The following is a 12,140-nucleotide window of genomic DNA, read 5'->3' as shown; positions in this document are numbered from 1 at the left end:
AGGCTAGGGTGTGCACCAACATGTTCCTTATATAGTGGCTGACCCTAAATTTAGGGTTTTAGAACTCTGAGAGTACGTTGGGCATACCTCTAGTACGCTGGGCGTACTCAGCCTTGCACCCGCGTCACTTACCCCATTACGCTGGGTGTAATCCCAGCTTACGCTGGGCGTAATCGACGTGTCCCAAATTTTCATACTTGTCCCTCCTTTACCACTTTTCCCACAAGATGACCAAAATATCATTTCTCTTAAATCCCGGGGACTCACAATTAGGTACTCTTAGGAACGGGGCATTACACATATACACGGACCACAAGAGCTTGAAGTACTTGATGGATCAGCCAAACCTGAATATGCGACAGAGGAGATGGTTGGATGTGGTAAAGGATTATGACTGCAAGATCCTGTACCACCCGGGTAAGGCTAATGTTATAGTCGATGCACTGAGCCAAAGGGCGAACAGCGCCCCGATGCGAGAGGTTTGTTTGAGGTTGACAGTGATGACTCCGGTGTTGGACACCACTCGTGGGGCCCAGGTTGAGGCCATGAGATCAGTAAACCAGAAGAGAGAACGAGTTGTCGGGTTGGTATCGGAGTTCGTTACCGATAGCCGGGGGCTTATGACATTCCAGGGTCGTATCTGGGTATCGTTTGTGGGCGGGACGCGTACCATTTTGATGGAAGAGGCTCATCGATCGAAGTTCTCGATCCATCCTGGGGCCACTAAGATGTATTTGGACCTAAAGAGAGAGTATTGGTGGCCCTGTATGAAGAGGGATGTCGCGTGGTTCGTTGAGAGGTGCTTAACATGTCGTAAGGTTAAGGTCGAGCACCAGAGACCGCATGGTAAGTTGCAGCCGTTGGAGGTTCCCGAGTGGAAGTGGGAACAGATTACCATGGATTTTATCACCAAATTGCTGAGGACTGCTAGGGGAGTCGATGCAATTTAGGTGATTGTGGACAGGATGACAAAGAGCGCCCACTTCCTTGCTATCAGTGAGAGTTCTTCCGCTGAGAGGTTGGCAGAGTTGTACGTGAGAGAGGTGGTATCGCGGCATGGAGTACCGATCTCGATCGTCTCAGATCGAGATGTGCGTTTCACTTCCAAATTCTGGAAGAAATTTCATGAGGAATTGGGTACGAGGCTGCATTATAGTACCGCATACCACCCACAAACTAACGGGCAGAGCGAGCGGACGATTCAGACGCTCGAGGACATGCTTCGGGCATGTGTATTGGACTTCGGAGGTAGTTAGGACACGTACCTACCTTTGGCAGAATTTTCCTATAACAATAGCCATCATTCGAGCATCGGTATGCCGCCTTTTGAGCTGTTGTATGGGAGGAGGTGTCGGACTCCCATTTGTCGGGGAGAGGTAGGGCAACGTGTGATGGATAGTACGGAGATAGTACTTCAGACGACGGAGCAGATTTAGCAGGTCAGACAGAGGTTGTTGACTGCTCAGAGTCGCCAGAAGAGTTATTCGGATAGGCGTTGGTCCGAGCTTGAGTTTCAGGTCGGAGATTTTGTGCTCCTGAAGGTGTCTCCTTGGAAAGGATTGATCCGGTTCAGGAAGAGAGGCAAGCTAGGGCCCCGATATATTGGTCTGTTTAGAGTGATCACGAGGGTGGGCAGGGTAGCATATCGTTTGGAGCTACCTGGGGAGTTAGGGCAGATTCATGACACTTTCCACGTGTCACAGTTGCGGAAATGTATAGCCGATGAGTCGGCAGTGGTGCCATTGGAGGATATTCAGGTGGATGCGAGCCTGAATTATGCTGAGAGACCGGTGGCGTACCCAGACTTACGCCCGGCGTACCCAGCCCAGGAGCGAAAACCCTAATCCGTCTTGTGTACTATTTAAAGGGTACTAAGGCTCATTTCTCAGCCTCCATATCAGTGAGTGAAACCCTAAGAGAGAGCCTCCCATCGTCCTTAGTGTGTGTGAGTGTTGTTGGAGCTAATTGTGTTTTAGTGACTTAGTGAAGAAGAAGGAAAGGAGATCTTGGAAGCTAAAGCTTGAAGTGCCAATTTGGATCTGAGATCTACAGAGAAAGGGGCTACACTTAGAGGTATAAAGTTCAAAACTTTCCTCTTCTTTTGGTTGTTGTTGCATGTGCCATTTCTAGGGTTAAAAACCCCAAAGGTGGAGACTTTATGAGTGTAAGGTGCTCCATGGTCTGAGATCTGTCCCTTCTCAGTGATATTAGTGATTTAGAACCATAAAGTTTCCATCTTGGTTGTTAGTTTGAGGTCATGCTTGAGTAATAAGCCTTCTAGAGTTAGAGGATGGAATATTATGGGAGTTGGTGGCTTGTTCAGCCATGCAAAGGCTTAAAGTCATCAACTTTATGGATTAAGAGGTTTAGATGTGGTCAGATCTAGAAATTGGACGTGGGTCTTAACTGTTTAAGACCTCAAGAGCTAAGGGGCTGAAACTGGGGAGTACGTCGGGCGTAATCCCAGTACGCGCCGCATACTGGGTGGTGTTCCCCGATTCTGAGAGGCAGCCGTGTACGCTCAACGTACACATCTGGTACGTGCAGCGTAACCCGAAAAGTTGACTTTTGGTTGACTTTTAGGGTATGGTCTACTGAGGGGCCTTTTGAGTTATGAGAGGGGTAAAATGGTCTTTTACCCTTCTGAGAGTGTCATAAGAGGACATAGTCTAGCCTTTGAGAGTTATATTAAATAGGGTATTTATTTCATATGATTAGGTGGAGGCTAGGCCAACGTTTACCGAGACAGAGATTTACCGAGATACCAGAGGTGAGTCTTCTCACTATACTTTACCTAGCGTGGTAACAGAGTTATGTGACAGTGTATTTTAGAGTTATGTGCCAGTGTATTTGCATGTTATTTATGTGTTGTGGTTATTGTGATATGTGATATGCATGATTCAGAGTTTACAGAGTAGGACCAGTGGGTCCATAGAGTTAGGACCTTCGGGTCCATAGGGTTAGGGCCAGAGGGCCCACAGAGAGTTGGGGCTGGAGGGTCCCACTGAGACACATTGACCAGAAGGTCAACAGAGTTATAGCCTCGAGTGGCTAATACATGTTAGAATGGTATTTTGGGGAACTCACTAAGCTTTATGCTTACAGTGTTACGTGTTATGTGTTTCAGGTACCAGTGATGACCACGGGAAGGCGCCGACATGATTCGTACACACACATGAGATTTTATGTATTTCGATCTTGGGGGATGTTTTGTGAAACAAGGATATGATACAATGACATTTTGTTAATAAATGTGTTTTGAAAATGTGAAAAATTGTTTTAATTTTTACGGCGTTACAGCCAATCTGGTTGCAATGAAAGCAAACCGTAAATCCCTTGGGGCAATCCCTCGCATAATGTCCCTCCTTCCTGCACTTGTAACATACCCCAGCTCTGCACACCCCCTCATGGCTCTTGCCACAGTTCCCACAAGTACGGCCCTTTGGACCCCTAGATCTCGAATCAGCGGGCTTTACCCGCTTGGTTGCCGGTTGAGCCTATGTCGATCGCCTGTCCCTCCTCTGAGACTCGGCCTCCTCCCTGGCCTGAGTCTCCAACTCAATCTCTCTCTTCTGGGCATTCGCCTGGAGCTTAGCAAATGTCCGGTATGACGAGTTCGGCATGAACTCACGAATATCCCTCCTCAGTATACTCAAGTATCGGCTCATACATGCCTGCTCAGTAGACACGTGCTCAGGGCAAAACAACGCCCTCTCATGAAACATCCTTGTAATCACTGTCACAGACTCAGTTCATTGCTTGAGGGATAAGAACTCCTGGGTTAAACGTTTCCTCTCCACAGGGGGGAACATACTCATCTCGAAACATCACGGTGAACCTCTCCCAGGTCACCGCGGTAAGCACTGTCGTAGTGAAGTCCGCCGTCACAAACTTCCACTAGTCCTTCGCCCCCAAGCGAAGCTGGTTTAGTGCAAACCGAACCCTCAGATGCTCCGGACACGAGCAGGTGTAGAAGCATCCCTCGATATCAGAAATCCATCTCATCGCAGTAATCAGATCATGTGTCCCATCTAACTCCGGTGGCTTCGTGTTGCTGAACACCCGCTATAGCAATGAGTCACCCCCAAAGGTCTAGCAGCAGCCACATCCGCAGCCTCAGTAACCATTGTGTATCTCTCATCAAACGTCTCAATTAAGGTGGTCTTGATAGACCCAAACATCTCCGATATCTCTGCGCGGATAGCCGCAGCCACCTCATCGTGGATCATTTGATGAAGCTCCTCGTAACTCACGCCGCTCGTCTCTGGTCTGTGGCGTGTCCCAACCATGATGTCTCTAAAATACAAAATAAAAATATCATAGACTCTCTCGAGTGTACTCGCACTCGATAACTCAACCTTACTTGTTCCTTAGTAACCTAAGGATTCTTACTTGGACTGTGCACTGATCCGGTGTTTTTAGTAGTACCGGCCCTATACTACCTTCCATACCGCATCAGCATTCATTCCAAGTCCTCCTCCTAGAAATCCCAGATCACAAGTACTCTATATCTCACTAAGCATAGGCTACCCTTCGGTAGACTTCTCATAAGCTCCTCACTCCAACCTACTCACTCTCGAAGCATCTTATAGCAACAGTAATCTCCTAGGCTAAGGCATCACAAATCAGGCCACTCTAGTCCTAATAGGAATACCTAGCCTACTCTAGCATGCATAACATATCATATCACATATCATAACACATAATGTAATGGTATTTTGGGAAATCACCGTTCGGGCGCTGGCTGTTCGTACACACAGCTTCTTTCTGCTTTTCTCAAATTCTTTTATCCTTTTAGAAAAATTGTTCCTTTTTAAGAAAAACTTTCTCAAATCCTCAATTTGAGTTCAGATACGCCCGAAGGTGCATCCAAATCCCTCAAACCAAGGCTCTGATACCAACTTGTAACAACGTAAATTTTCAAAATAATTTTTCAGTTTTAAAACATAATTTCATTCATAAAGAAATCCCAAAATACAATGTTTCACATATTATCCGAATAAAACAAATCCAAAGATCTCAATACATAAAATCCCTTAGTGTGTACAACTCATGCCCGCGCCTTCCTGCGATCCTCGCTGGTACCTGAAACACATATCACATAAGACTGTAAGCATAAATGCTTAGTGAGCTCCCCAAAATACCACATACAACACATACGCCACTTGAGGATATATCTCGGTACGAACTTCTGATCAATGTGTCTCAGCGGGACCCTCCAGTCCCGTAACTCGTTGGACCCTCCGGTCCGGTCAATATCGTTGGACCCTTCGGTCTAGTCTATATCGTTGGACCCACCGGTCCGGTCTATATCGTTGGACCCTTCGGTCCGGTCTATACAACGCATAACATACACATATCACAATACAAATTCTCAAACATACACATACACATAAGACCCTCCGGTCTGCACATAGATACCACTCTAGGTAATGTATAGTGCGAATACTCACCTCGGGTAACTAGGATAAATCTCGCACTCGAATTACTGATCTAGCCTCCGCCTAACCACATAAACAATTTACTCAATTAAATAACGGCTCCTAAAGGCTAGGTTACTCTTTCTACAATCCCACAGAAGGGTAAAAGACCATTTTACCCCTCCTTGACCAAAAGTCCAAATGTTGACCAAAACCCTAAAAGTCAACAGCAAGCAGTATGCGGGGCGTACTCCGGCTAACCAGAATCGGGGGACTCGACCCCCTACGTGGCGCGTACTGGTATTACGCCCATCGTAAGTCCTAGTTTCCCATTCTCAAAGTTTTGGTCTGAATCAATTAAGACCACGGTTCATATCACATATCTAGGCACTCTACTGCCTCCTAAACCATAAAGTCGAAACCTTTAGGCCTTTGCATGGTCGAAAAGGTTGTAACTCCTTCCAACCTCTTATCCCTTTTTCTCATTAAGACCATAACTCATGCATGACTCCGTAATGACGACCAAGTTTGGATTTTTATGCATCTACAACACATCCAAAGCTGAAAGGGGGCAAATCACGGCTTATGGAGACCATTTACTCAAAAAGTCTCCATCTTGGGAAAAAACCCTAAGAAATTGGACCATGAAACACAAAACCAAAATGAAAGAGGAAAGTTCTGAGCTTTTTACCTCCAAGTGATGCTCCCACCCTTGCAAAGCTCAGATCCAAAGCTTGCACTCCAAGACTAGCTCCCACAATGATCCTCTCTTCTTTTTTCATAAACACACAAAGGAACTTCCAAGCTCAAAAGCACACACACAGGTTAAGAACGAAGGGTAGCTCTTTCTTAGGGTTTCACTCTCTGAAATGGTGGCTGAGGATGAGGCCATAACATTCCTTATAAAGGGCTCAAAACACAATTAGGGTTTTGCATCTGGGCCGGTTACGCCCGGCGTAACATTGGTACGCCCAGCGTACCCAACCGGGTCTGCGTCCAACTTAAGCGCATGAGTACGTGCAATGTACTCTTTAGTACGCCCAACGTACTCATTTGCCATAATCTACTTATAAGGGCTAAACTTGACAACTTAGAAGGGGAGAAGGGTTAAATCGATATACCTGAATTTCGGGATGCTACATAAGTGTAGACCTGAAATTCATAAAAGTTCAAAACGAATATCATAGTTAACTAAAATACAATATAAAACGCAACATTTCTTATAATACAATTTAGAATGGTACGGTCCTTTCATATATGGGGGTTGTTGAGAGAGGACAAAGTGAGAAGTTATAAACGGCCCAACTTTTTTTGGGGTCCAATATATATATATATATATATATATATATATATATATATATATATATATATATATATATATATATATATATAATAGCGATAAGGATCTTTTTTCTGGCTTGTCCAGGGCATTTGAAGATATTTAAATCTTCAGGACCGACCCTGCTTTCATAGATTTCTTTCATTTGTGTATTTAACCAAAAATTAAATGCTAAAAATAACAACTTATATCCATTTGTTACAAAGAAAGAACAACTTACTTTAATCTATTAGTGGATTATAACTTACTATTTTCATTGATTTCTATTTCAACATTGTACTTTTTAATGTATAGTGTTGTAGTAGTAAGAAATGGTAGAAGGATATAATAAACATACTAATGAAAGTAAATTGTTATTTCTTGTATTTAACCAAAACTATATGCTAAAAATAACAACTTACTTCCATTTGTTACCAAGAAATATCAAGTTGCTTTCATTTCTTCAGATAGCAACTTACTTCCATTTGTTACCAAGAAATATCAAGTTACTTTCATTTCTTCAGAGAGGTCAAGTACACCCTCGTATTTAACCTTAGTTCTTGAGACTGACTAGGGGTGTTCATTTGGATGGATCGGTTTGATCCGTTCCAATCAAGTGAATCCAAATTGATTTCGGTTTTCAAAACATGGATCCGAATAGTCCAAACTAAATTCAAATCCGATCCGATCCAATTACAATTCGGTTGGATCGGTTTTTATAATTCGGTTTTCAAAAACCGAAACATTTTAAAACAACATATAATTATAATATTACCCAATTTTACACAAGAAGCGAAAACAAATTATTTAATTGTGATTTTAAATTTATAAACAACTACTAAGAAGATGTATTATAGCTAAATATTTTATAGATAAAAAACTTTTGAGAGATAATACATATTGATGTTTTTTTATAGGGTGAAACGTTTTGAACCTATTTGAAAAAATAAATTACAAAATTAATAGATAACTATAGATATATATTATAAATAAATATATAATAAACGTTTATTCGGTTTTTTTGGATTATTCGGTTGTTATTTTATAAACCAAAACCAATCTGAAATCCAAAATAATAATTCGATTTAGTTAAAAATCAATCCAAAAATCCGAATATCTGAACTAAATAGTCCAATTGGACAATTTGATTTTATTCAAACAGTGAACAGCCTTAATACTGATCCGTCCGGTAGGAAAAACTAAGTAAATCCTCTAAAACTCGATCCTATTATCTGTGAGATGCTAGTAATAGTGCAACATGCAGGTAATTATTCAAATTATTCAGCCAAAATAACCTTTGACTTCATATTTATCCCCTTCCTCTAAAACGTCTTTTACCATATTCAACTTTATGATTATGCATTTGTTCCCAATTGAACCTTCGACATTCCATTTTATACCCTTGGCTCTAAAACATCTTGAACCATCTTCAACTTCCCGATTATGCCCCTTCCAAACCTTATTTAGATAACTTAATCAACAATATTATGTCAAACTCGAGCTCGACCCAAAAGTTTAATATAATTCAAATATATATACTAAATGAATAACTTTGAGTAATCTTAATTTTAGAGCATAAATAACTAAAATAATATATATATATATATATATATATATATATATATATATATATATATATATATATATATATATATATATATATATATATATATATATATATATATATATATATATATATATATATATATTATACTAATCTTTATCAATATAAGTCCAATTCAAGAACTTAATTTTGTATTCAAAACTTTGTAAAATTCATCTTAATCAAAACCAAAGTTTATTTATGCTAAAGAATTTTCACTTAAATGAAAGATATTAGAAAATATCGTATAAATAAAATAAATAATTAGAAAAACTAACTAAGAGAGATGAAAATAATTCCAAGATATCTACATTAAACATCGACTATGTTGATCAAAACATCGATTTGGCCAAAAGCCTCCCAAACCTTTTGCTGAGAGGATCAATGGTAGGACCAATATCAAGCTCAACTTCTTTTGAATTGATGTATGTACCTGATTTCACATTGGTTTTACCTTGGTTCGCATGAATATAAACACCATACCGAGGGTGAGGGAAGATGGGTGTGGGAAAAGAGTGACGGGAGTCTATCCCTCATTCTTTCTCCTCATGTGATGGTTAGTTTTTTTAATATTTATTAAAATATATATATATATATATATATATATATATATATATATATATATATATATATATATATATATATATATATATATATATATATATATGTTAAGAAATTATAAAAAAATATATCAAAATTCATGGTTTTTAATTCCCCCAAAAATGAGCATAATATTCTTATAATTTTTTTAAATGAAAATTAATAAAATATAGTGAAAGGTAGTGAAAGATGACTATTTTCCGCCTTTTAGTAAGAAAAATAAGAATAAGAGAAAGCTAACGTGACACTAAAAAAATTGAGAAAATTTTCATATATATATATATATATATATATATATATATATATATATATATATATATATATATATATATATATATATATATATATATATATATATATGTTAATTCGAAAACATAAATATGAAAATAAATTTTATCTTAAAAAAATCAAACACATGTATTTTAGGAATTAAATTTGTTAGCAATAAATTAAAGATAATAAGTTTAAGATGTTATGATAATATAGATTTAAAGGTGGTTTTAACAACCGTTTTTTTTTCTCCACATTCTTAACTACTGTTAAATTCAAGTTTTTATAATAAAAAAAAAGTCATAAAACATGTTTTGCTAATATAAAATAATTTCTCATATCATTAATTATTATAATATAGTTCAAAATTTAAATGAATTCTTATCCAAAATATAAGGTTGAAGTGGTACAACCTCATAGATTTTTCTTGTTTTCGCATTTTTACAATATATATATATATATATATATATATATATATATATATATATATATATATATATATATATATATATTATCTTCCTTATCTCAATAACTGAATCATTGCTATTAATAGGGTAAATTACACCAATCGTGCATATGTCAGAAAGCGTGTTTAGTCTCTATTTTCAAAAATTAACCCGGACAGTCCTTCGTTTGCTTAAAACTTACACGCTCCATCCCTCAAAGGTGATTTTATTGCGAACTTAGTCCGTTCCAGATTTGAAATGACGTTAATGCCCTTGTGTTTTTATTTTATAATTAATTTAATGTTTTTAACCTTATTATTATTATTATTATTATTATTATTATTATTATTATTATTATTATTTTAATCAAGCCCCTTCACTTTCCCCACACTTTTAATCGGAAATAAACACAAATTCGATGAGAGGGAAAGTAGAGACCAAAATTGTAGGCTACTATCATCGTCTCCACCTCCGGCGAACCTTTCTCCATATGGACCAAGACTCTCGGTAGTCCCCTCTCCGACTCCGTCGCACATGTCACCTTTCTTTGAATCCAAACCATTGATGGAGATGTTGTTGAAAAAAAAAGAGGAAACTTCAGATCAATGGCATCCTAGAGGGGGAGAGGTGGTTTCCGATGGGTTCTACATAGTGATGGAGACGTTGTGTAGCACATGGTTCTTAGTACGTATTCTTTTGTTAAATACTTTGCATTTTGGCCTTGGACTCGGCGAGTTGAATGTCCAACTCGCCGAGTAGAAGCGAGAAGGGACACGAAACTTAAGCGATGGACTCGGCGAGTCGGGTCCCGGACTCGGCGAGTAGACCCTGTTTGGGCAAAAACCCTAATCCAAGGGTTTGCACCCTATTTAAACACCTTAACTCGGCCTCCTTAGTCCCATTTGCTCCCAGAAGACCCCCATAGCAAACCCTAGACGTTATTGAAGCAATCTAAGGCATTTGGAGTGACTTTGGTGTTTTTGTGATCCAATGAGGGAAGGAAAAGCTTGAAGGAACAAGAGGAGGCTAAAGGGATCCGAGTTTGTGCACCATTTTCAGCTCATTGAAGGTAAAAATCCTATACCTTGCTCTTTCATTTGCTAAATCCCATTTTGTGAAGTTTTAGGGCTTTTCTAAGCCATTTTGATCACCAACCATGATTGCAAGCATGGTTTGGAGTTGATGTTTCGGATCTAGGCCCTTAGAGGGGTTACAAGGCAGAAAAGAGTGGCTCTTGCACTCAAAGAAGGCCCCATGCTTTTGAGAGGGCTTGTTTAAGGACCTTTTAAGCTCAAAGTCTCATGCAAGCACGTAAAGGTTGTAACTTTACGTGCTAGATCGATAGTAGAAGCATAGATCTATCTTTTGATCAAAGGTTGTACGTCAGAAATCGAAGATTCAGTGAGTGGTTGTGACCAACTCGACGAGTCCGTTCTTGGACTCGGCGAGTCCAAGGTTCTGTCCCATATCAGTTGAGGGTCATAAGGACCCAGTTGAGTGTGGAAAGGTTTTAAGGGGGTCCCAGGGAGTGACCCAACGTTCTGGACTAAGCCATTGTTATGGAAAATTATGGGACTCGGCGAGTGCATGAACAGACTCGGCGAGTCCAAGGCAATCTTCTTAAGGATGAAGATGAACTCGACGATTTGTTCATACAACTCGGCGAGTCAAGGCAAGGACAGGACCTGTGTATCAGTTGATGATGAACTCAACGAGTTGTTCATACAACTCGGCGAGTTGGATGAGGATTCAGTCGATGTTCATTTAGAAGGAAAACCCGTCGAGCCATCGCCTAACTCGACGAGTAGAGACGGGTATGAGGTCTAATGGAAGGATAGGGACTCGGCGAGTCAGGTCAACTAGAAGTTGACTTTGATCTTAACTTGGTCAGGGGTAAAATGGTCATTTTACCCTAAGAACAGTTAGCAGTGTATGACTAAGTGTTTTGTGGGAAGTTTAGCCGGAGGATTTTCGGAGCAGCAGCAACAACAATCAGAGGATTTATGCACAATTCAACAGCTACTACGAGGTGAGTTACCTTCCAGTAGCGGTGGGTCTACGGCCACAATGCCAGCCCACCAGTAGGGATTGTATTTTAGATGTTTGTCTTTGTGATATTCATTTGTGTTGCTACTACCTGATATGTTATATGCTAACGTGATAAGATATGTGATAGTGATAGAGTTCGGTTGTTAGGACCGAAGGGTAGGTTAGGCACCCAGATATGCTTAACAGTATGTTATGATATGTTTAGCTACTAGCATGATATGTTATATGAGATAGAGGTAGTAGGAGGGGGAAAAGTCCCCGATATTCGGTTGTTAGGACCGAAGGGTAGGTCGGACACCCCAGATATGTCTGACAATAGATTATGCTATGATATATGTGATAGTAGTAGTAGGGGGTGAAATAGTCCCCGAGGTTCGGTTGTTAGGACCGAAGGGTAGTCAGCACCCCAGAATAGCTCGGCATGGGTAGGTCAG

Source organism: Lactuca sativa, chromosome 2, assembly GCF_002870075.4.
Source record: "Lactuca sativa cultivar Salinas chromosome 2, Lsat_Salinas_v11, whole genome shotgun sequence".
Classification (NCBI taxonomy): Eukaryota; Viridiplantae; Streptophyta; class Magnoliopsida; order Asterales; family Asteraceae; genus Lactuca; species Lactuca sativa.
Note: the sequence above shows the minus strand (reverse complement) of the source record.